At 42.6% G+C, this 19,180-nt stretch overlaps 1 long non-coding RNA gene across 11 annotated transcripts in view; it reads left to right on the top strand.

Moving 5' to 3' along the window:
- LOC120362736 (uncharacterized) overlaps nt 1–19,180 on the top strand; it is a 403,841-nt gene that overhangs the window by 179,056 nt on the left and 205,605 nt on the right. For all 11 annotated transcript variants that reach the window (XR_012513671.1, XR_012513666.1, XR_012513670.1 and 8 more), the window contains one exon: nt 4,609–4,716. This is a non-coding gene — a long non-coding RNA (uncharacterized LOC120362736). The remainder of the gene's footprint in view (nt 1–4,608; nt 4,717–19,180) is intronic.

Raw genomic sequence — 19,180 nt, 5'->3', positions numbered from 1 at the left:
TTGATGTTTGCCTCCCTGTGTGTGTCCTGTACTAAATGCCCATCCCATAATAAGATATAATGTAGAGGGGGACACAGGCACAGTCCAGGCCTAACGATCCTGTGTGTGTGAAGTAGAACTGACTGCCGACACCCAGAGGTTACTCATCGTATACACAAAATTGTCCAATTACTTCTTCACTCGAAAGATACAGCTGGATGACTTGTAGTATGTAGGATCCTGAGTCATTCTGGGTGACATCCCAGATCCCACTTGAGCCCAGGGGTTTGAGCCCAGGCTGGGAAACACAGACCACATTTCTATAAAAAAATTTAAAAAGCTAGAAGTGGTGGCACACTTGTAGTCCCAGCTACACAGGAGGCTGAGGGAGGGGGATCACTTGAGCCTGAGTGGTTGAGGCTGCAGTGAGCTGTGATTGTGCCACTGCACTCCATTCTAGGTGTCAGAGTGAGACCCTGTCTCAAAAAGGAAAGTTATTAAAAGAATAATGGCTAAAACTGAATCAATATAGATAGTTGATGAAAGAGAATGGGAAAAAATTCTTAAAAGCTTAAATAAAATCTCATGAAAAATTTGACCTTGTGATTAAAACTGATTAAGATTAGATGGATTTGCTTATAAGATTTTGTTAAAATTAGCTTTAGCATTAATAATACACAAAGCAAAGGTAAAATTTTTTGAACAAGATTTGTATGTAGTATTAATATAAAATAGTAAAATATTTTTGTTTATATTTTGAGAAAAAAAGGAAAGAGAAAGACAGGTTCAGTACCTCTCATGGTTTTTTTTTTAAATTAGGTCTTATCAGAAAACTGAGTCTCTTCCTTAAAAAAACATTTTTCAAAGAATAAAGGTTTTTTTTTTCTTAAAATTTTGAAATGATTATTTTGGCTAAGTGAATAACTATTATTTTGCAGTGATCTGGGACCCTATTTTGAACAAGTGTCTTAAACTTTTGATATTTGACAAAATTTCTAATGTCAAGATTTCAAATTTGGAAATCAGTCTTTCTGATCTCACACTAACTTTTTGAATATTAGGGCCCCTGGAAGTTCAAGAAAGATACATTATACGCATTTGGTATGTTAAGCATAGTCAAATACAAAATAGTGTTTACCTTTCTTCGGTTTATATTTGTATAAATATGTTATTAGCATGTGTTTAAAATTTTACAAAATTTCTAAAATTCTGACGTGTCTTAGTGTATGTTATTAATAATAATGGATTGCGTTGTCAAATTTTTGTGTGCCAGAGAAATAATCTAATTTCCTTTGCAATTGAATCTTTAAGCATGGGTATTCTTAGACTTTTTGTTTTTTGTCTACTGACAGTTATTGTTTCATTTTGATTCTTCTCATGAAACTGTTTAAGTACAGTGTAAAATTGGTGTTGGCTTTAAAGAAATTTGTTAGAATGGACTCTTAAAAGTACTCTTAGATTTTTTTTTTTTTTTTTTGCCAAGGAAATGTGTACCTTGGTGAGTCAATCACTTCATGATTCAACAGGTGTTTTCCTTTTTTTTTTTTTTTTTGAGACGGAGTTTCGGTCTTGTTACCTAGGCTGGAGTCTAATGGCGTGATCTTGGCTCATTGCACCCTCCGCCTCCTGGGTTCAGGCAATTCTCCTGCCTCAGCCTCCTGAGTAGCTGGGATTACAGGCACGCGCCACCATGCCCAGCTAATTTTTTGTATTTTAGTAGAGACGGGGTTTCACCATGTTGACCAGGATGGTCTCGATCTCTTGACCTCGTGATCCACCCACCTCGGCCTCCCAAAGTGCTGGGATTACAGGCTTGAGCCACCACGCCCGGCCGATGTTTTCCTTTTTTCCCCCCTTTTCACCCCCTCCACTCAGTGCTGTGTGCTCAGGTCTGACCAAGTTGTTAGTTTTGGTATAAGAAAGAGGACCAGGAGGGCAGGTTGAGAAAGTCAGAGACCGACAGTCATGGATAGAGGCAGATGGGGCTGTCATTGCTTAAAGCCATCCACTCCGACTGCATTTTATGACTTTTTCTGGATTTCAAATCTCGTCCTCCGTGTGACCATCTAGAAACTCACCCTCCTGTGTTGAACAATGAGAACACATGGACACGGAGAGGGGAGCATCACACACTGGGGTCTGTTGTAGGGGAGAGCTAGGGGAGGGACAGTGGGGAGTGGGGAGGTGGAGGAGGGATAACACAGGGAGAAATGCCAGATCTAGGTAACGGGGGGATGGAGGCAGCAAACCACCTTGCCATGTATGTACCTATGCAACAATCCTGCATGATCTGCAGTTGTACCCCAGAACCTAAAGTACAATAATTTTAAAAAGACTCACCCTCCTCCTTTCTTCTCATGACAACTTCTGTTTCTAGTGCACCCCTTTATGGCCAAAGAATGGCCATCCAAATAGTTGATGATTAAGTGAAAATGAAGTTTTCTGAGACTCTTAACCCTGCCCTGCTTTATCCCAAAAGAGACAGGTTTACAAAAGCCAGCTTTTATGCCAACCCGTGCAGTTGTGAGTGTGGTGTTAAGGAGCAGGGACATAAGTGAAGGGTGAGACAGAAAACAAAATGCCGGCTGTTTGCCAAATTGTGAAAGTAGAGGAGGCAAAAATCATCTGGAAGCTGGATGTCATTCAGGGGACCTTAAATTTTGGGTGTCCTTTTTTTTCAGATGAAGTGTTGGATGAGGCGAAATTATAGAGTTGAATTACACTGGGTACACCACCTGTCTGCCTCCATTTTTTTTTAATCTGTAAAAATGGTGATGGTGACAGTCAAATGATTTGTGAGGACTGTAGCTAGCTGGGAAGGTCTTAGGGGCAGTGCATGGTGCAAAGTGAGTGCTGCATCTGTGTGAGATATTACAATTATGGGAATGACAAAGGTGTCACCCTGAGCATCCTGTGTGGGGAGATAATTTTTTCAGCTAGAGTCCTGGCAGGCCTGCTGGAGAGAAACATGGTGAAAGGGGAAGGTTAATTTCCAGGAGTGAAATGATTGTGGAGGAGTAACCAGGAACAAGATTCTGTGAAAATATCTTCACTTAACAGCTGGAATACACAGAATCGGTGTGGCTTCTGTAACAAATATCACCTGGATGTCTAAGAATGTATCCTAGAGTCAGCTAGCTTGGATGTAAGCTAAGCCTAGAAATGGGCTTCAGAGCTGCCTTGCACATAGTATTCTAGGATACAGGTTGGAATATGTAACATTTAATATGAATAGCACTATTTTGTAGTCTCTATGCTCTCAGGTGAGAGTGTGAGAGAAAATTAAAGCATTAGCATTAATTTCAGCAGCCACTATTTTGGGCTTCCATTATTCATAGGTTATAACGTCTTCCTGATCACAGTTTTTTTTTTTTTTTTTTTTTTTTGAGATGGAGGGTGGGAAGATGAGTGTCAGAGGATGACAGGGGGAGCAGGGACAAGTCATCTTCATTTCTCTCTCCCAGGAGACCAGAACCAGAATCCTGAGTTTAGGGTGGAGCATCACATCCTTCTGATGGCCCTGAGTATCATGAGTACTCATCATTTCATGTTGCCTCAGCCTCCACTTATTAAAGTTTAAGTTTAGCTGCCTCATAGCAGAGGCAGGGCTGAGTCACAATAACATTAACCAAATGGCTGCAGATGGTGGCCAGAGATAAAATCTTAGCGGTATCTCTCCTGTTTGGTGTGCTCAGGTCCCCTCACTCCGGCTGTTTGCTTTAAACTGAGAGTTCTGACATTTGCCCTCAAATTTAAAGTGACCACCTCTCAGTCACAGCATGATCTCCTGGCCTCAGTGTTTAATGCTTTAATCCCACCCATCAAAGCCCCCTGCTGGAAACCTGTCAGATAACACCCTGGACCCACTAAAGCCATAGATCTACAGGTCTCTTCTCTCTTCCCTGCCTCGGCTTTCTGACCTCTGTGTCTGTCGTGTCCAGAGGTACTGTGTGCTCTTCAGTGTCTGCTAGGTCAGTAGTGATAACTTTCCCCTTCACATTGTGTTTGTATCAGTCACCCTTTGCCTGCCCTCGGGAACTTAACATTGAGGCGGCCCCATGGGAACTCTGCAGGTTCACCCCGATGGAGCTCTGCTGTAGTTACCTCATGGACGAAGGAGGACACACGTGGAATTGAAGACAAAGACTAAGGTTCTGTTTGAAAGAAGGGGTCAGGGGGCTCTTTGCTTCGAGTCAACAAAGGCTCTGAGCTTTTACAGCCCTTCATATTTATTTTATATTTTATTTATTTTGAGACAGAGTCTTGCACTGTTGCCCAGGCTGGAGTGTAGTGGCAGGATCTCAGCTCACTGCCACCTCCGCCTCCCAGATTCAAGCAATTCTCCTGTCACAGACTTCAAAGCAGCTGGGATTACAGGCACCTGCCACCATGCTCAGCTAATTTTTTTTTTTTTGTATTTTTTTTATATAGATGGGTTTTTTTTTTTTTTAATGTTGACCAGGCTTATTTCAAACTCCTGATCTCATGATCTACCCGTCTCTGCCTCCTAAAGTGCTGGCATTACAGGCATCAGCCTTCATATTTATTATGTAAATTGAATAGGGAGGAGGGGGTGACTGTCACTCAGCTACTTGATTTATCACAGGGACTGCTTTGCTTGTTCAACAGGTCACAGATGTTCAGGTAGATGTCCTCCAGGAGCACAGATGACCTCAAGGAGCACGGGACTTGGGACGTGACTGCCCTCGACATTCCTTCTGGTGGCAGACGCAGCTGGTAAGTTTCCTGACATCCTGCTTTCGTCAGGACAGTTTGCTCTTTACTCATGTAGCCTCCAGAGGTATACTGAGTTGGTCACGTCCCACATTCTTGGGGTCTCCAGCATGTCCCCCTTTCATTCTTTGTATTAATTGAATGAAGCTAATTCTCGGCTGGGCAGCTTTCAATTACTGGTTGGTGTCCACCTGATTTTGCAGAACAGAAAACAGAGACGTAATAGCATTATTCCTATAATGATAAAAGAAACATTGAGATTATGTTTGAGATAAGTCCCAGGGTTAAGGCTCTCCAAGCCCTGCTGGAATTCTGTCCAGGATTCTAAAGAAGGCGTTTGCTTATTCAAGTCAAGAATTTTGTTTTGTAAATCACTGAAATTGAAAGCAACATTGGAGTAAGAGCTCCTTGTTATGAGCCTTTACAAGTTTCCGCGGATATTCACTGTGGTAGTATTCCAGATTGGTTACAGAAATGCGAGTGTGGTTAAAATGGCAGCACAATTGCGGCTGCGACTGCGAACTTCGTACTTGTTCTCCTTTCCACGAAACAGTCGTCTTCAGCGTTGCTGCTTCTGTTTGTAACGTGGAGCATCCATGAGGGGTTGGCTGTACGTGTCCAATTTTCTACATGTCGGACTCTTTGAATTGAACTTGGTAGTGCTACTGAGGACGCTATGACAGAAGTTATTACTGTGGCCAGGGAGACGATAGCAAAAATTATCACGTCTAAGGCTCTACGAGCACACTGAGTGAGCTGGGTAAGAAGTTTCACAAAAGGTAAAGCAGGGGTAGCAGCCCATGGTTCAGACAAATTGACAGGAATCTATAATCCAGGAATACGACTTAGAATTAATAGGGTGGATATGTTGTGTGTTTGACTAGTACTATGATTAAGGCAATGATACAGTTGACAAGAGACACAAGTCAGTTGGGTGATGATTACCTGGAGCTGACCGTTCTTAGCTGCTAGAAAAACCTAAGGAATGGAAACACTGTAAATTGAGTGGTAATGTTTCTAACAAAAGGTGATACTGAAACTGTGTTGAACAGAATTACTATTATTGGATAGTGTTCCGACCCAAATGCTACCATTCATAAATGGGAGTGCTGCTTTCCATATCGACTCCTGAATTGGGGCTCTTCCCTAGATAATGCCACCGAGGTAAGACTGGGCTAAAGCTGGTGCCATGTGAAGCAAGTTGTGTGGGAGATTGGGATGAACCCCAGTTTGGTGTGAAGAAGAGGTGCTGAAGGTCCAGTGCCAACAACGTTGATGCCAAGAGGTTTGATTTCCATCTTTCCCATCTAAATGGCCACAAGGACCCCAGTCAGCAATGTCTCCTATTAACGTAGATTGTCTGGCCAGCGGGCCAAGATACTGGGTCCAAGGAAGAGGGTGAGAATTTTCAAAGGGAGTCCATGTCACATAATCAATACAATTTGGGCGATGGGACCGGGAGCAATTAGTAAACACACCAGTAATATTAATAGAGCTGAGGCCTAATAGATAGAAAGTTTTCCCCTGGTGACTTAACCGTACCTGAGATTGGACTGCAGGACAGCTGTGGTTGAGCAATGTATCCATGGTGATATAAAAAGAGAATCCTTCTCAAGGGGCAGTGTAGTCGATTCTATTGTTCTGGGAGTTTAATTGTTTTGTGTCTTGGGGAGTCAGCAGTCCTGGAGCCCATGCTCCCTGATCGTGAGATGTTTTAGGAGAAATGTCACTCCAGAGTACCGGTCCCATTCCTGGGGGGTTGGGAACATATGCCCAGTATGCTTTTGCCTCCACACAGGGAAAACATATAGCACAGAACACTACAGCCAGCACTGCCAGGAACATGGAGTCAGAGGTTTTTGTTCCAGCAATTTCTCAGCTTCCCGCATGGTTTTCTTGATCTGTCCCTGTTAAGGGTTTGGTTATCATTGTGACTCTGGTTGGCCCTCGTTCTGTTTTTGCATTCAGATCCATTTGCTCATGGCTCGTGCTGGAGGGACTGCCCCTGTGGTTGGCCACCATGATCCCTCCAGTCTCCTGTTCCATGGTCGCACACACACCATTTGCCCATCTCCTGTAAAAACAAGCACACCCTCATCCCCAACGTCAGCAAATCCACAGGGCCTTTCCATCATCCTTTTTCCGGGAATTTCCATAACACTTCTGGGTAAACTTGCCTCTTTTTCTCTAATACTTGCCAATGTCTCTCTGCCGGAATCTTACCATCCATACCAGAAGTCAAAAAAATTTAGAGCAAACAAGGCTCTGTATAATTTTGTTTAAGGTGGTAATTGGTCTCCTATTCCCCCTTTTTTGTTTTTTCAACATTCATTTTTGTGTTTGATGTGCCTGCTCAATAATCCCTTGTTGTTGGGGATTGTATGGAATTCCTGTTTTGTGTTTGATTGCCCACAATTGTAAAAAGGTTTGAAAAGCTTGACTGACATCAGCAGGTTCATTGTCAGTTTTGAATTGTTTAGGGGGTCCCATGTCGGCAAGTGATGACAGGCAGTGATGTCAGACATGACCAGCTGTTTCTCCTGTTTGACATGTGGCATGTAACATACGAGAGTAGGTATCTGTAGTTACAGGAACATAGCTGAGCTTGCTGAAGTCTGCTACATGTGCAACATCTGTCTGCCACATTTCATCTGGAGCTCAGCCTCATGGGTTACATCCTTCCTTGGGTGTTAACACCAGGGATATGTTGGCAGGTGGGACAGACTTGCGCAATGCCTCGGGTCTGGTTGCGAGATAGAGGAAACATGCGGGTGAGGGCAGAGGTATTTTGGTGCAGTCATGCATGGGAAGCTTGGGCCTGCTGAAATACACAACCAATTCGCTTATCTGCTTTCTCCTCACCTAGAGATAGTGGCCCAGGAAGTTGTGTGTGTGATCAGATATGAGACATATGAAAAGGAGCTGCATGACAGTGAATAACCTGTTGAAGTCTTAGGAATAAGTGAAGCAGTTCTGGCTCTAGGGTGTTTTTAATAGTGGCAGTCTCAGTATGACCGGCTACAGTTACAACATAGGCCAAATCACAGAAAATGTTGATAGGGGATAAAGCTGTAAGCTGCAGAACCTGAATAACTGCCAATGATTCTGAATGTTGGGCTGAAACTCCAGGGGTCTTGATTGAGTATGTTTAGGTCCATAAATACCTGCACAGCCTTTAGAAGAGCTGCCAGTAAAATAAGTCTGTCTACCTGGAATAGGCTTGTGATGAGGAGTGACAGGGAGGATGAAAGGGTGGACTTTGTAAAATTGCAAAATCTTATCTGTAAGATGATGGTTACCTGTAACTCCTACAAAATCCGCAAGAGTGATTTGCCATGCAGTCGACATTTCCCAGGCCACAGCCTGCTGTTGGGAATCCAAGGGAACAGTAACTGTATCAGGGTCATATCCTGTAAGCATTTTTGATGTATGTCTGCCCATTGTTTTAAGTTATGTGATTAAAGAAAGGTAGGCCAGGCACAGTGGCTCATGCTTATAATCCCAGCACTTTGGGAGGCTGAGGCGAGTAGATCACCTGAGGTCAGGAGTTCACAGCCCAGCCTGTCCAATAGGGTGAAACCCTGTTTCTACTTAAAAAAAATACAAAAATTAGCTGGGTGTGGTGGCGCACACCTGTAGTCTTTCTACTAAAAAAAATAGAAAAATTAAGCTGGGTGTGGTGGCGCACATCTGTAGTCCCAGCTACTCAGGGACTGAGGCAGGAGAATCGCTTGAACCTGGGATCCAGAGATTGCAGTGGGCTGAGATTGTGCCACTGCACTCCAGCCTGGGCAACAGAGTGAGACTCCGTCTCAAAAAAAAAAAAAAAAAAAAAAAAAAGAAAGATAAACTTGCAAAGCCTTTACTGTCTGATTGGATAGACAAAGCCATTCTATTACCATTACAGTTTTGTCCATATATGAACGGTCCTAAAAGTCCTGTTGGAGAATGGGGAGTGGGAAGAATACACCAAAGCAGAGGCTTTTGTGTGTGGAGTCAGGAGACATTTCATTCCTGAAGCAATTGTTTTAGAAGCTGCAACTCAGCTTCTGCCTCCTCAGTAATTTGTTGGGCAGAATCTAGGAGAATCTCCTTGGAGTGTTTGATAAAAGTGTTTGAGTTGATAAGTAGCAAAACTTAGTATGGGTTGCAGCCAATTAATATCCCCAGTAATTGCTGGATATCATTCAGAGTTTGTAATCCGTCTCTGGGGAGACCTATTTTTTGAGGCCAGACACTTCTTGCAGTAACAGTAGTTCCTAAGTACTGATACAGGGAGGTTGTTTGCACCTTTTCAGGAGCTATTTTGAGGTTCCATTTAGTCAAGCCTTGTTTTATTCCTCTAAATCTGGCGTCCCCAGACTTTTTACACAGGGGCCTGTTCACTGTCCCTCAGACCGTTGGAGGGCCACCATATACTGTGCTCCTCTCACTGACCACCAATGAAAGAGGTGCCCCTTCCTGAAGTGTGGCCGGGGGGCCGGATAAATGGCCTCAGGGGGCCGCATGCAGCCCGTAGGCCGTAGTTTGGGGACGCCTGCTTTAAATAGCTGTGCAGTATTTGATTTGTAGGAGGGGCCAAAAGAGTATCATCCATGTAATGAATGATATAGCCGGTGGGAAACATGCTCCAAGGCTCCTTCAATGCTTTTCTTACCAAATGCTGGCATAAGGTAGGACTGTTGAGCATGCCCTGGATAAAGCTTTCCACTGATAGTGAGAGACAGGCTCTCTTTGATTAATAGGAGACACAGAGGATGCAAATCGAGGCTTGTCCGTCTCATGTGATGGTATAGCAAAACGACAACCTTTGAGATGTATGAGCACGGGAGGCCAATCTCTTGGAATGGCTGTTGGGGATGGTAAACCTTGCTGTGATGCACCCATTGGTTTCTTCTGTGCATTAAGAGGTCTTAAGTCATGTAGCTGTCGCCATTTTCCTTGATTTTCTTCAGAATCACCAATACTGGTGAATTCCAAGGGCTCACCCTTCTAGATGTCCTGCATTAAATTATTCTTTTACTAGCTGATGAAGCTGAGTCAGTTTTTCCTGTGATAGGGGCCATTGATCCACCCATACAGGTTTATCAGTCAGCCACTCTAACGACAAAGCGGCAAAGCAGTGGGTGGAGGAGAAGAATCAATGGCCCCCATTAGAAATCCTGAAAGCCCAGCCCTGTTCTATTTGTTTGGCCAGTTATAGATACTGGGTCAGGGCTTCCCTGCAGGGACTTTGTTACGCCTTTCCTACTCTGATAACTCTTTTTCAACATTTTAAATCCTGGGTTATCAATTTTCTCATTTGTAAGCCTCATATCCCATGCTGTAAGTAAGTCTCATCCCCATAAATTAACAGCTATATTTGCAAAGTTTAAAAAGCGCATGATTGCCCATCTGGACCAAGACAAGGTAAAATTTCAGTACTCTGCTGAACACTTTGAGCTGTTGCTATTCCCTCTAAGGATGTGGAGGTTAATTTCAAGGGCCAAGGTGGGGGCCAATTGTTTTTAGATACTGCTGATAGATCCGCCCCTGTGTCCATAAGCCCATAGAACTCGTTTCCTTTAATTTGTACTACACAGGTGGGCTGATTAGAAGCTATGGGTTGGGATAGGTAAACGTCCCATGTATTTCTACTCCCAAATCTTTGATTTTCTTGTATCTCCTTTTGTGGAGAAGGGTGTGACTTGCAGGGAATAAGCAATAGCTGAGCAATATATTCCCCCAGTTCAGAAACCCAGAGATCCTGTGATGTTGCAATTACGTGAATTTCTCCTTCATAGTTAGAGTCAACAGCTTGGGTACAAGAGTAATGCCTTCCTTGTAAGTTAAGATGGCTTTTACCCAAGATTAATCCCATATATCCTGTTGGCAAAAGTCCCCAAATACTAGTGGGAATTTTGGTGAGTTTGTCTTTTCCAACTAACGTGACTTGTTCTCTAACTCGGATATCTCATCCTGCATTTCTGGGTGTTCCTGGGGAGAGGGAATGAACGTTCCTATAGGGACCCACCCCAGAAGTGGGGTTTCGGTCTGGATGGGGAATGCCCTCATTGTTGGAGGGGACCCACGTCCAGGTACCCCTCTCATTTCCCAACAGGATAGTGCCATTCTGATGAAAATTTGAGCGGCATTGATTAGCCCAGTGATTTTCTTTATTACAGCAAGGGCAGATTCCTGGCGTTTTTTTCATTTGCGGGGTGGGAGTATCGAGTTACAAGATTCCTCTTGCCCATTAGTCTGATGACATTGCTTTTTTTTTTAATTAAAAAAAATTTTTTTATTATACTTTAAGTTCTGGGGTACATGTGCAGAATGTGCAGGTTTGTTACACAGGTATACATGTGCCTTGGTGGTTTGCAGGGGGATGGGGAGGAATAGCATTAGGAGAAATACCTAATGATATGACATTCCTTTTTAAAAGCCTGAATTTTTCCACAGTTGTAACATTTGCCCACATTAGGGCTTGATCCTTGGCCTTTTTTAAGATTTGTTTACTACTACACTAGCCATGACTTGAGCCAACACCATAGAACCATGGGACTCCGTTCCTACGTCCTGGCAGGCTTTGAGAAACTTTGCCAAGTTTTGTGTGCACTTTACCCATGCCAAAGCAGGTTTACAATCTGCATTTGCATTTTCTATTTTTTTTTGGGAGGCTAAGGTGGGTGAATCACTTAAGGCCAGGAGTTTTGAGACCAGCCTGGGCAATGTGGTGAAACCCTGTCTTTACAAAAAATGCAAAAACGAGACTGGCATGGTGGTGTGTACCTGTAGTCCCACTACCTGGGAAGCTGGCTTGGGAGGGTGGCTTTAGCCCACGAGATCTAGGCTGCAGTGAGCCATGATCCGGCCACTGCACTCCAGCCTAAGTGACAAGGTGACAGAGTGCAGAGTGAGACACTGTCTCAAAAAAAAAAAAAAAAAAAAAGAAAAAACAATTAGGTAGAGTACCTAATACTTGATAATGATAATAAACTACTATGTTACTAGTTTGTGTATTTGCTATGCTATTTATTATTTTAAAGTGTATTCTCTCTACTTACATAACAATTTTTTTTTTTTATGAAAACATTGTGTAACTTTAAATTAACATCAATTAAATAATGGCCACTATAGCTGAGTTTTTTTTTTTCTTTCTTTTTTTTTTTTTAATGAAATTCCTGCCTGTCCTCTGCCTTTTTCTCTATTGGGATGTTTTATACTTTTCTACTTTTCTTCTTGATTTTCAGTTCTTTAAACATTCTTTTTTTTTTTTTTTTTTTAAATAAGAAAAAGAATTAAGAGGAAGAAAGAGGAAGAGGGAGAGAGGATGGGGGTATTGCTTTATTGCCTGGGCTAGAATGTAATCTAAATATCGGTATGCCTATAATTGTCCTTAATAATGGAGATATAAAAGAAAATGAGGGAAGAGAATAACAAACAAGGAGCCAACCAACATTTCGTTTAAACTTCTAAGTTGATATGATGTGGTACTGATCTACGTATTCCTGTATTGGGTGCATATATATTTAGGATCTTTAGCTCTTCTTGTTGTTGCATTGATCCTTTTATCATTATATAATGTCTTTCTTTGCTTCTTTTGATCTTTGTTGCTTAATTGTAACTTCTGCTTTTTATTTATTTATTTTAACTTTCTGTTTGGTTGGTAAATCCTTCTCCATCCCTTGTTTTGAGTCTTTGTGTATCCTTGAATGTGAGATGGGTCTAGATGCAGCATACTGATGGGTTTTAGTTTTTTATTCAAATTGCCTGTCTGTCTTTGGATTGGGGGATTTAGTCAATTTAAATTTAGAATTAATAATAATATATGTGAGTTTACTGCCATTTAATATTAGCTGGCTATTTTGCCCATTAGTTGATGTAAATTCTTCATTATATTGATGCTCTTTTTGGTATTTTTTTTAGAAAGGCTGATACTGTTTGTTCCTTTCTATGTGTAGTGGTTCTTTCAGAAGCTCTTGTAAAGCAGGCCTGGTGGTGATGAAATCTCTGAGTGCTTGCTTATTCACAAAAAACTTTATTTTTCCTTCACTTGTGAAGCTTAGTTTGGCTGGATGTGAAATTCTGGGTTGAAAATTCTTTTCTTTAAGGATATTAAATATTGGTCCCCAGTCTCTTCTGGCTTGTAGGGTTTCTGCTGAGAGATCTGCATTTGCATTTTCAAAGGCTAAAGACAGAGTAAGCATTTCTGCGGCACTGGTCTGAGGAATCTGGAGCCCCACTGCTTCCTGCAGTCGTGTGACAACATTCATAGGTTCCTGCCATCTTTGCACAACATGTAGGAAAGATTGCACTGAGACCCATTCCTCTGGGACGGTGGCCCAGGCACGTTTGGCAGCTAAGGCACACCGATGGTAAGCAGAATCTGGGAGTGCCAATTGCTGCACGAAATCTGAATGAGGACCACTGCCCAATAGCATATCCTCTGTGATGTGTCCGTGTGTCCGGCGGCACGGTTCTGTCTAGCCTGGTCTGCACACATTTCTTGTCAATTTAGATTCCATGTCAAATACGCACTAGCAGACAAGCAAGTACGAGATAAATGCTTTATATCAAAGGGTAGGAGGCACACAGCTCCAGATACAGAGTCTAGCAATCCTAAAATAAATGGGCTCCGTACTCCATTATGAACCACGCAAACTTTTAATTCTTTTAATCGCTGAAATTCTACTGGAGTGTGTTCATGAGCTAGTTGTTGTGGATTGTTTGGGTCGGGCCTTAGGTGGTAGGAAATGCACAAGGTCCTGAGGGCTCCCTGGCTACAGCTGCAGCGCCCAGAACTTTTTGTATTGGAGCCTCTGTTTCTGCTACTAAAGGAAGTGGCACAGACCCGCTCTCCCCCTCTCTCCTGTTTGTGACTTTCAGTGGGCGCTGTTGGTGAGACAGAGGCTCTTTCAGTTTTTGAGAGTCAGAGCCTGACTCCTGTCCAATTGCAGAAGAAGGAGATAACGGCAGAAGGACAGTGAGGACCAAACTCCACGCAGAGAAAACAGAGGGATCTACTTTAAGACCTTTTTGATGAGCCCGTTTCAACTCTTCTCCTACCCGGTCCCAATTTTCCACACCAAGGGTGCCTGTCTGCGGAAACCATGGGTTATGTGTAGTGTGTAATGACTTCCTGTAGTAGCTTAGTTAGGGTGTGAAAACTGACCTGAGCACCAGATTTTTTAAGTAAAACTTTAAGCAACTGCATATAATGTTGCTCCTTAATAGACAAATTCTGCCCCATGTTACCCTGATTCAGAAACTTTTATATCCGCTGAAGTAATATAAAATTCCCAGGGTTCCTTTTCCATCGGGTGAGTTTCACTACCCTCACCACCTCTGCTCCAGCAGACCTTCTTCATGCAGGTCCCTGTTCAGGCACCTTGCTGGAGTCATCTCATGAATGAAGGGGGACAAATTCGGAATTGAAGACAAAGACGAAAGGTTCTGTTTGAAAGAAGGATCAGGGTGCTCTTCACTTCTAGTGAACAAAGGCCCTGAGCTTTTACGGCCCTTCATATTTATTAAGTAAAGTGAAGAAGGAGGAGGGGGTGATTGTCGCTCAGCTACTTGATTTATCACAGGGACTGCTTTGCTTGTTCAACAGGTCCCAGATGTTCAGGTAGATAGTAACCTCCAGGAGCACAGATGACCTCAAGGAGCCCGGGACCTGGACGTGACTGCCCTTGACATTCCTTCTGGTGGCAGACGCAGTTGGTCAGTTTCCTGACATCCTGCTTTCGTCAGGACAGTTTTCTGTTTGCTCATATAGCCTCCAGAGGTATATTGAGTTGGTCACGTCCCACAGTCTTGAAGTCCCTAGCAGAGCTTTTATCTTGGGATCCCTGTTGCTGCTGGGGACAGGAGCTACCAGCTAATTTGATGGAGAAACTGAAGAGTTTCATTTAAAACAGTGGGTCAGATGATGTATTCCTGGGCTTGAGCTGCTGTAGCAAACACTGTAGCCTGGGTGATTTAATAATAGAAATCTATTTCTCACAGTTCTGAAAGCTGGGAAGTTTAAGGTCAAGGTTCCAGCTGATTCAGTCCTGGTGAGGGCCCCCTTGCAGATGCCTGCTTTCTTGCGGTATCTGCACGTTGGAATTTGGGAAGGGTTGGAAAGACAGAGGAAGAGAGAAAGACCATTTTCTTGTGCCTTTCTCTTTTTAGAAGGGCATGGATTCAATCATGAAGCCCACATTTTTAAGACCTAGTCTTACTATACTTACCTCCCAAAGGCTTCCCCTTCAAATTTCATCACATGAAGGATGAGAGTTCCACCAATTTTGGGGAGACACATTCAGTCCTGAGCAGGGGAGGTGGGAGTTGCTTCCCTTCCTGATCATGGGGCCTGGTCTTTTCTGATTAGATGGCTTCACACTCACAGTTTTACTCCATGCTGCAGCCCCACAGAGGCTGTGTCCTTCTCTCTTCTCCTGCCCATTCCTGGGTTTCCCTTAATGTGTCACCTTCTTCCTGTGGCCCTACCTCCTCCCATTCCAGGCAGCTGCCCCTAGGTCACTGCCCCATTCACCATGTCTCCCCTCTCTGGCGTCTGCCATTTCTTCTGAGCCCTGAGCCCTGGGAGGGAGGAAGAGTGAAGCTGGGTTGAGTGCTGTCCAAGGTGCTACTCTGTCTGGACAGCTTGACAGTGAGAATCCTTGATGTGTGACCAAGGAGGCCATAGTTGGAAAAAGCTGTTTCTCAGGGGTTCCTAAATCACAGTGGGGGTGGGTGATGCTGGGCTCTTAAGAGTGGGCCGGACCCACTCTGGAACCCTGCTGTGTGTTAGGAATCAACTCTTTCATCTCTATGTTTCTGTCTGTAGCTGCTTCTCTGGTGTGATCCCTGAGCTGCTGCTAGAGTCCTCTTCCCAACGCCTTATGGTCAGAGCTGTGTGTGGATACCTAATGGGGGTTATTCATGTGCTCACACAGAGTATCCAGAGGACAGGCTTCCTGACCTGTCCTTCCTCAACCCCACAACAAGATCTGGATCGTTGCCTGGGACAGATAAAGTTAGAATCTTTGGGTATAGTGTGTATCCTCAAGACTCTTGCCTCAGTGCTGAGGTCTGTGCCCCCAACTTAACTCTCAGTCCCGTTGCGAATACATTTATATTGTGCATCTGCAGTTGGCTGTGCCGTCTTGTGTTCCTAAATCCTTGAATCTCTGTGGATAAGGCCCTGAAGAAAGTATATGTAAGTATAGGTGGGCTATCTCATCACGGCGAGTTTGTTGTACATAGTAGTGTTTTTTCACCAAAGGCTATTCAAAAAATTGTGGGAGAGGGTATATATACAAACTTACACATTTATATTTGTAAGCTGTAAACATATTTTATACATTTAATACATATTTATAAGCTATATCAATGAACGTACGCATGTTTTACATAATGCACCATTTTAACCACTTTCAATTGTGCAATCAAATGGAATTAATGACATTCACCATGTTAAATAACGATCACTACTATTTTTTGTAGAAAATTCTCATCACTCCTAGCAGAAATTCTCTATCTTTTAAATAAATACTCCCTATTCTTTCTACCCTAGACCTTGATGATCTCTAGTCTGCTCTCTCTCTGAATGTGTTTATCCTCGACGTTTCGTATGAATACAATCATACACATGTGTGTCACTTTGTTTCTGGCACACTTCATGAGCATAATGTTTCTGAAGTTCACACATGTTCCAGCAGGTGTCAGAGCTGCATTCCTCTTTATGGCTGATTAGCATTCTGTTGTGTGTATCACAGTGTTTTTGTTTGTCTTCATGTGTTGATGGACACTTACGTTGTTTCCATATTTTATCTATTGTGACTAATGCTGCAATCAGCATCCCCATTTGAGTACCTGTTTGAGTCCCTGCATTCATTTCTCTGTGTATATACCTGGGAATGTATGTTGGTTCCTATGAGAATTCTCTGATTAGCTTCCCGAGGACCAGTACAACTGTTTCTCATAGCACCATTCCTTTTTATATTCCCATCAGCGATGCATGAGCATTTCAAATTCTACATAAGCCTTCCACCTGTTACTTAACATTTTTAAAAATAACCACAGTTGTGTGATACGGTATCTCATTGTGGCTTTGACTTTGCATTTCCCTAATAACTAATGATGTTGAGTGTCTTTTCATGTCCTTATAAACAATTTGTATATCTTCTTTGAAGAAATGCCTATTTGAGTCCTTTTCCCATTTTGGGTGGTTTTTCATTTTTATATTGAGTTATGGCTATTCTTTCTGTATTCTGGACATAAAACCCTTACATATGTGATTTGCAAATTATTTCTCCCATTCTGTGTCTGGTTCTTTTTCTTGATCATTTGCCTTGATGCACAGAATTCTTACATCTTGATAAAGCCAGTATATCTGTTTTTCCTTGCATGTCATGCTTTTGTGCCATATCTAAGAATCCATTGCACATTTGAGGTCATCAAGATTTACCCCTATGTCTGTTTCTAAGATTTTGATTTTTGGTTATAGCTCTTATGTTTAACTCACTGATCTGTTTTTAGATAATTGCTAGATATGGTGGGACGTAAAGTTTCCTAAGTTCATTGTTTATAATGTGTTTATTGAGATTTTTCTGCAGCGTTATTTGAAAAGATTACTCTTCCTTGATTAAATTATCTTGACACCCTTGTCAAAGAGCAATTGACCATAAGTGTGAGGGTTTATTTCTGGACTTTAAATGTTATCCCATTGATCCCGATGTGTAATCTTACACCAGCAGCACACTGTTTTCATGATTGTATTGTTTTAGATGATTTAAAATAAGAAAGTGAAAATTCTTAAATTTATCCTCGCAAGATCGTTTTGCCTATTCAAAGATGCTTTTGTGAAAAGCGGTGGTTCACAGCTGGGGAAGCCTTTTCTCTTTCTTTTTGGGGAAGTGGAATTTGGTTGTATAGAGACCTTTTTAGGAACTTAATCTAAATAGATAAATAATCCCCACTTCCTTTGCTGAGGTGTTGTGTTACCGTGTGCATTGCCTGGGAAAGACTTGAGAGACCCTGGAAGCACTTGCCCATGTGGGGAGGGACAGTGAGCTCCATGATGAGGGGCACAGACGACATTGTTTTGGGACACAGTGTTGTTGCGGGAACCGTATGAATTTCTGCTTCTTTATTTTTTTGTACAGCTCTCATCTCTGTTGGACGTAGTAAATGTTAACATCTTTGTTAATCCTCTGAGGTCTTGGTCTTAGCAGACCTGTCAGCTGGAGCTTGAGGAGGTTCCTGGCAAAGCAGTGACCCCCATGGGCAGGAGGATATCTCAGCAGAGTGAAAGCAGCTGGGACCCAGAGAAACCAGGAAGGTCTGACCCTTAGAAGCTAGGGTGCAGCATGTGGGTGTACTCAGAAGCAAATGAACCACTCTGGTACCCATTGCGGTAGACTGGAACAAGATAAGAGGCCTTGGGTATCCCATATCCTCTCTCAGCTCCCCAGCTAAAGATTTGGGTCCTGGGCGGGTGCTGTTTTGTCGCAGGGGCAAGGTAGACAAGAATGGCTGCATATTAGCCTGAGTCCACGTCATTTTTTCAGGCATTGTCACTGCAGAGGGAGAATTTTGTTCAGAGGCCCAGCCTGGGAACATGGGAGGGACCACCCCATTCTTTTAAAATTATTTTTTAAAAAAAGTATCGATAAATGTCATGCATGTTTTATTCTTCTAGAATCATCGCTGATGTCATATTTTACAATGCATCTCTTAGGTGAATGCTGAGAACCATTTACACAATGTACATTTTAAGGTGACTCCCCTATAATGTTACATATGTTCCTTTAAAAACTATCTTCTCTCTGAACACACAAGCTATATCTCTGTGTTCATCTCTCCTGTGTTAAAAAAAAATACTTTGGCTGAGTTAAATTTAAAGGAGTTTAATTGAGCAGTGAATGACTCACGAATCAGGCAGCCCCCAAATCACAGCAGATTCAGTGAGTAGAAGTGCCTCATGGTCAGAACAAATTTATAGACAAAAAAAAGTAAAGCGATGTGCCGACATTGGAATTGAGGTACAGAAACAGCTGGATTAGTTACAGCTCAGTGTTTGCCTTATCTGAACACGATTTGGACAATCAGCAGTGTATAACTTGTTGAAGTTTGGCTGCTGAGGTTGGCTAAGGCTTGGCAGTTGTTACAGGTGCATACACCTAAGTAGGTGTTTAATCTTGTCTACCTATTAAATGAGGGTGCAGTTCATCTACAAGGACTCACATAGAGAAGTACAGAGTCCTTCTCAGGCCATATTTAGTTTGCTTTAACAGTTCATCCCATTGGGTCGTTTTCTCCATTTTGAGAGATTGACCACAACTTTAGTCCTTGATATCACTGTCACCATCATAAATTTACTTACTTGATCTTGAAGCCCACTGGGAAAACAGTAGAACAGTGAGATTTTCAAAGGTAGGAAGAAGGGCTAAGTAGAAGGTGCCTCCTAATGCCGGAACTTTCTGTTTACAGGAGA

This window comes from Saimiri boliviensis, chromosome 14, assembly GCF_048565385.1.
Source record: "Saimiri boliviensis isolate mSaiBol1 chromosome 14, mSaiBol1.pri, whole genome shotgun sequence".
In the NCBI taxonomy this organism is placed as follows: Eukaryota; Metazoa; Chordata; class Mammalia; order Primates; family Cebidae; genus Saimiri; species Saimiri boliviensis.
This window is presented reverse-complemented; position numbering and strand designations above follow the sequence as displayed.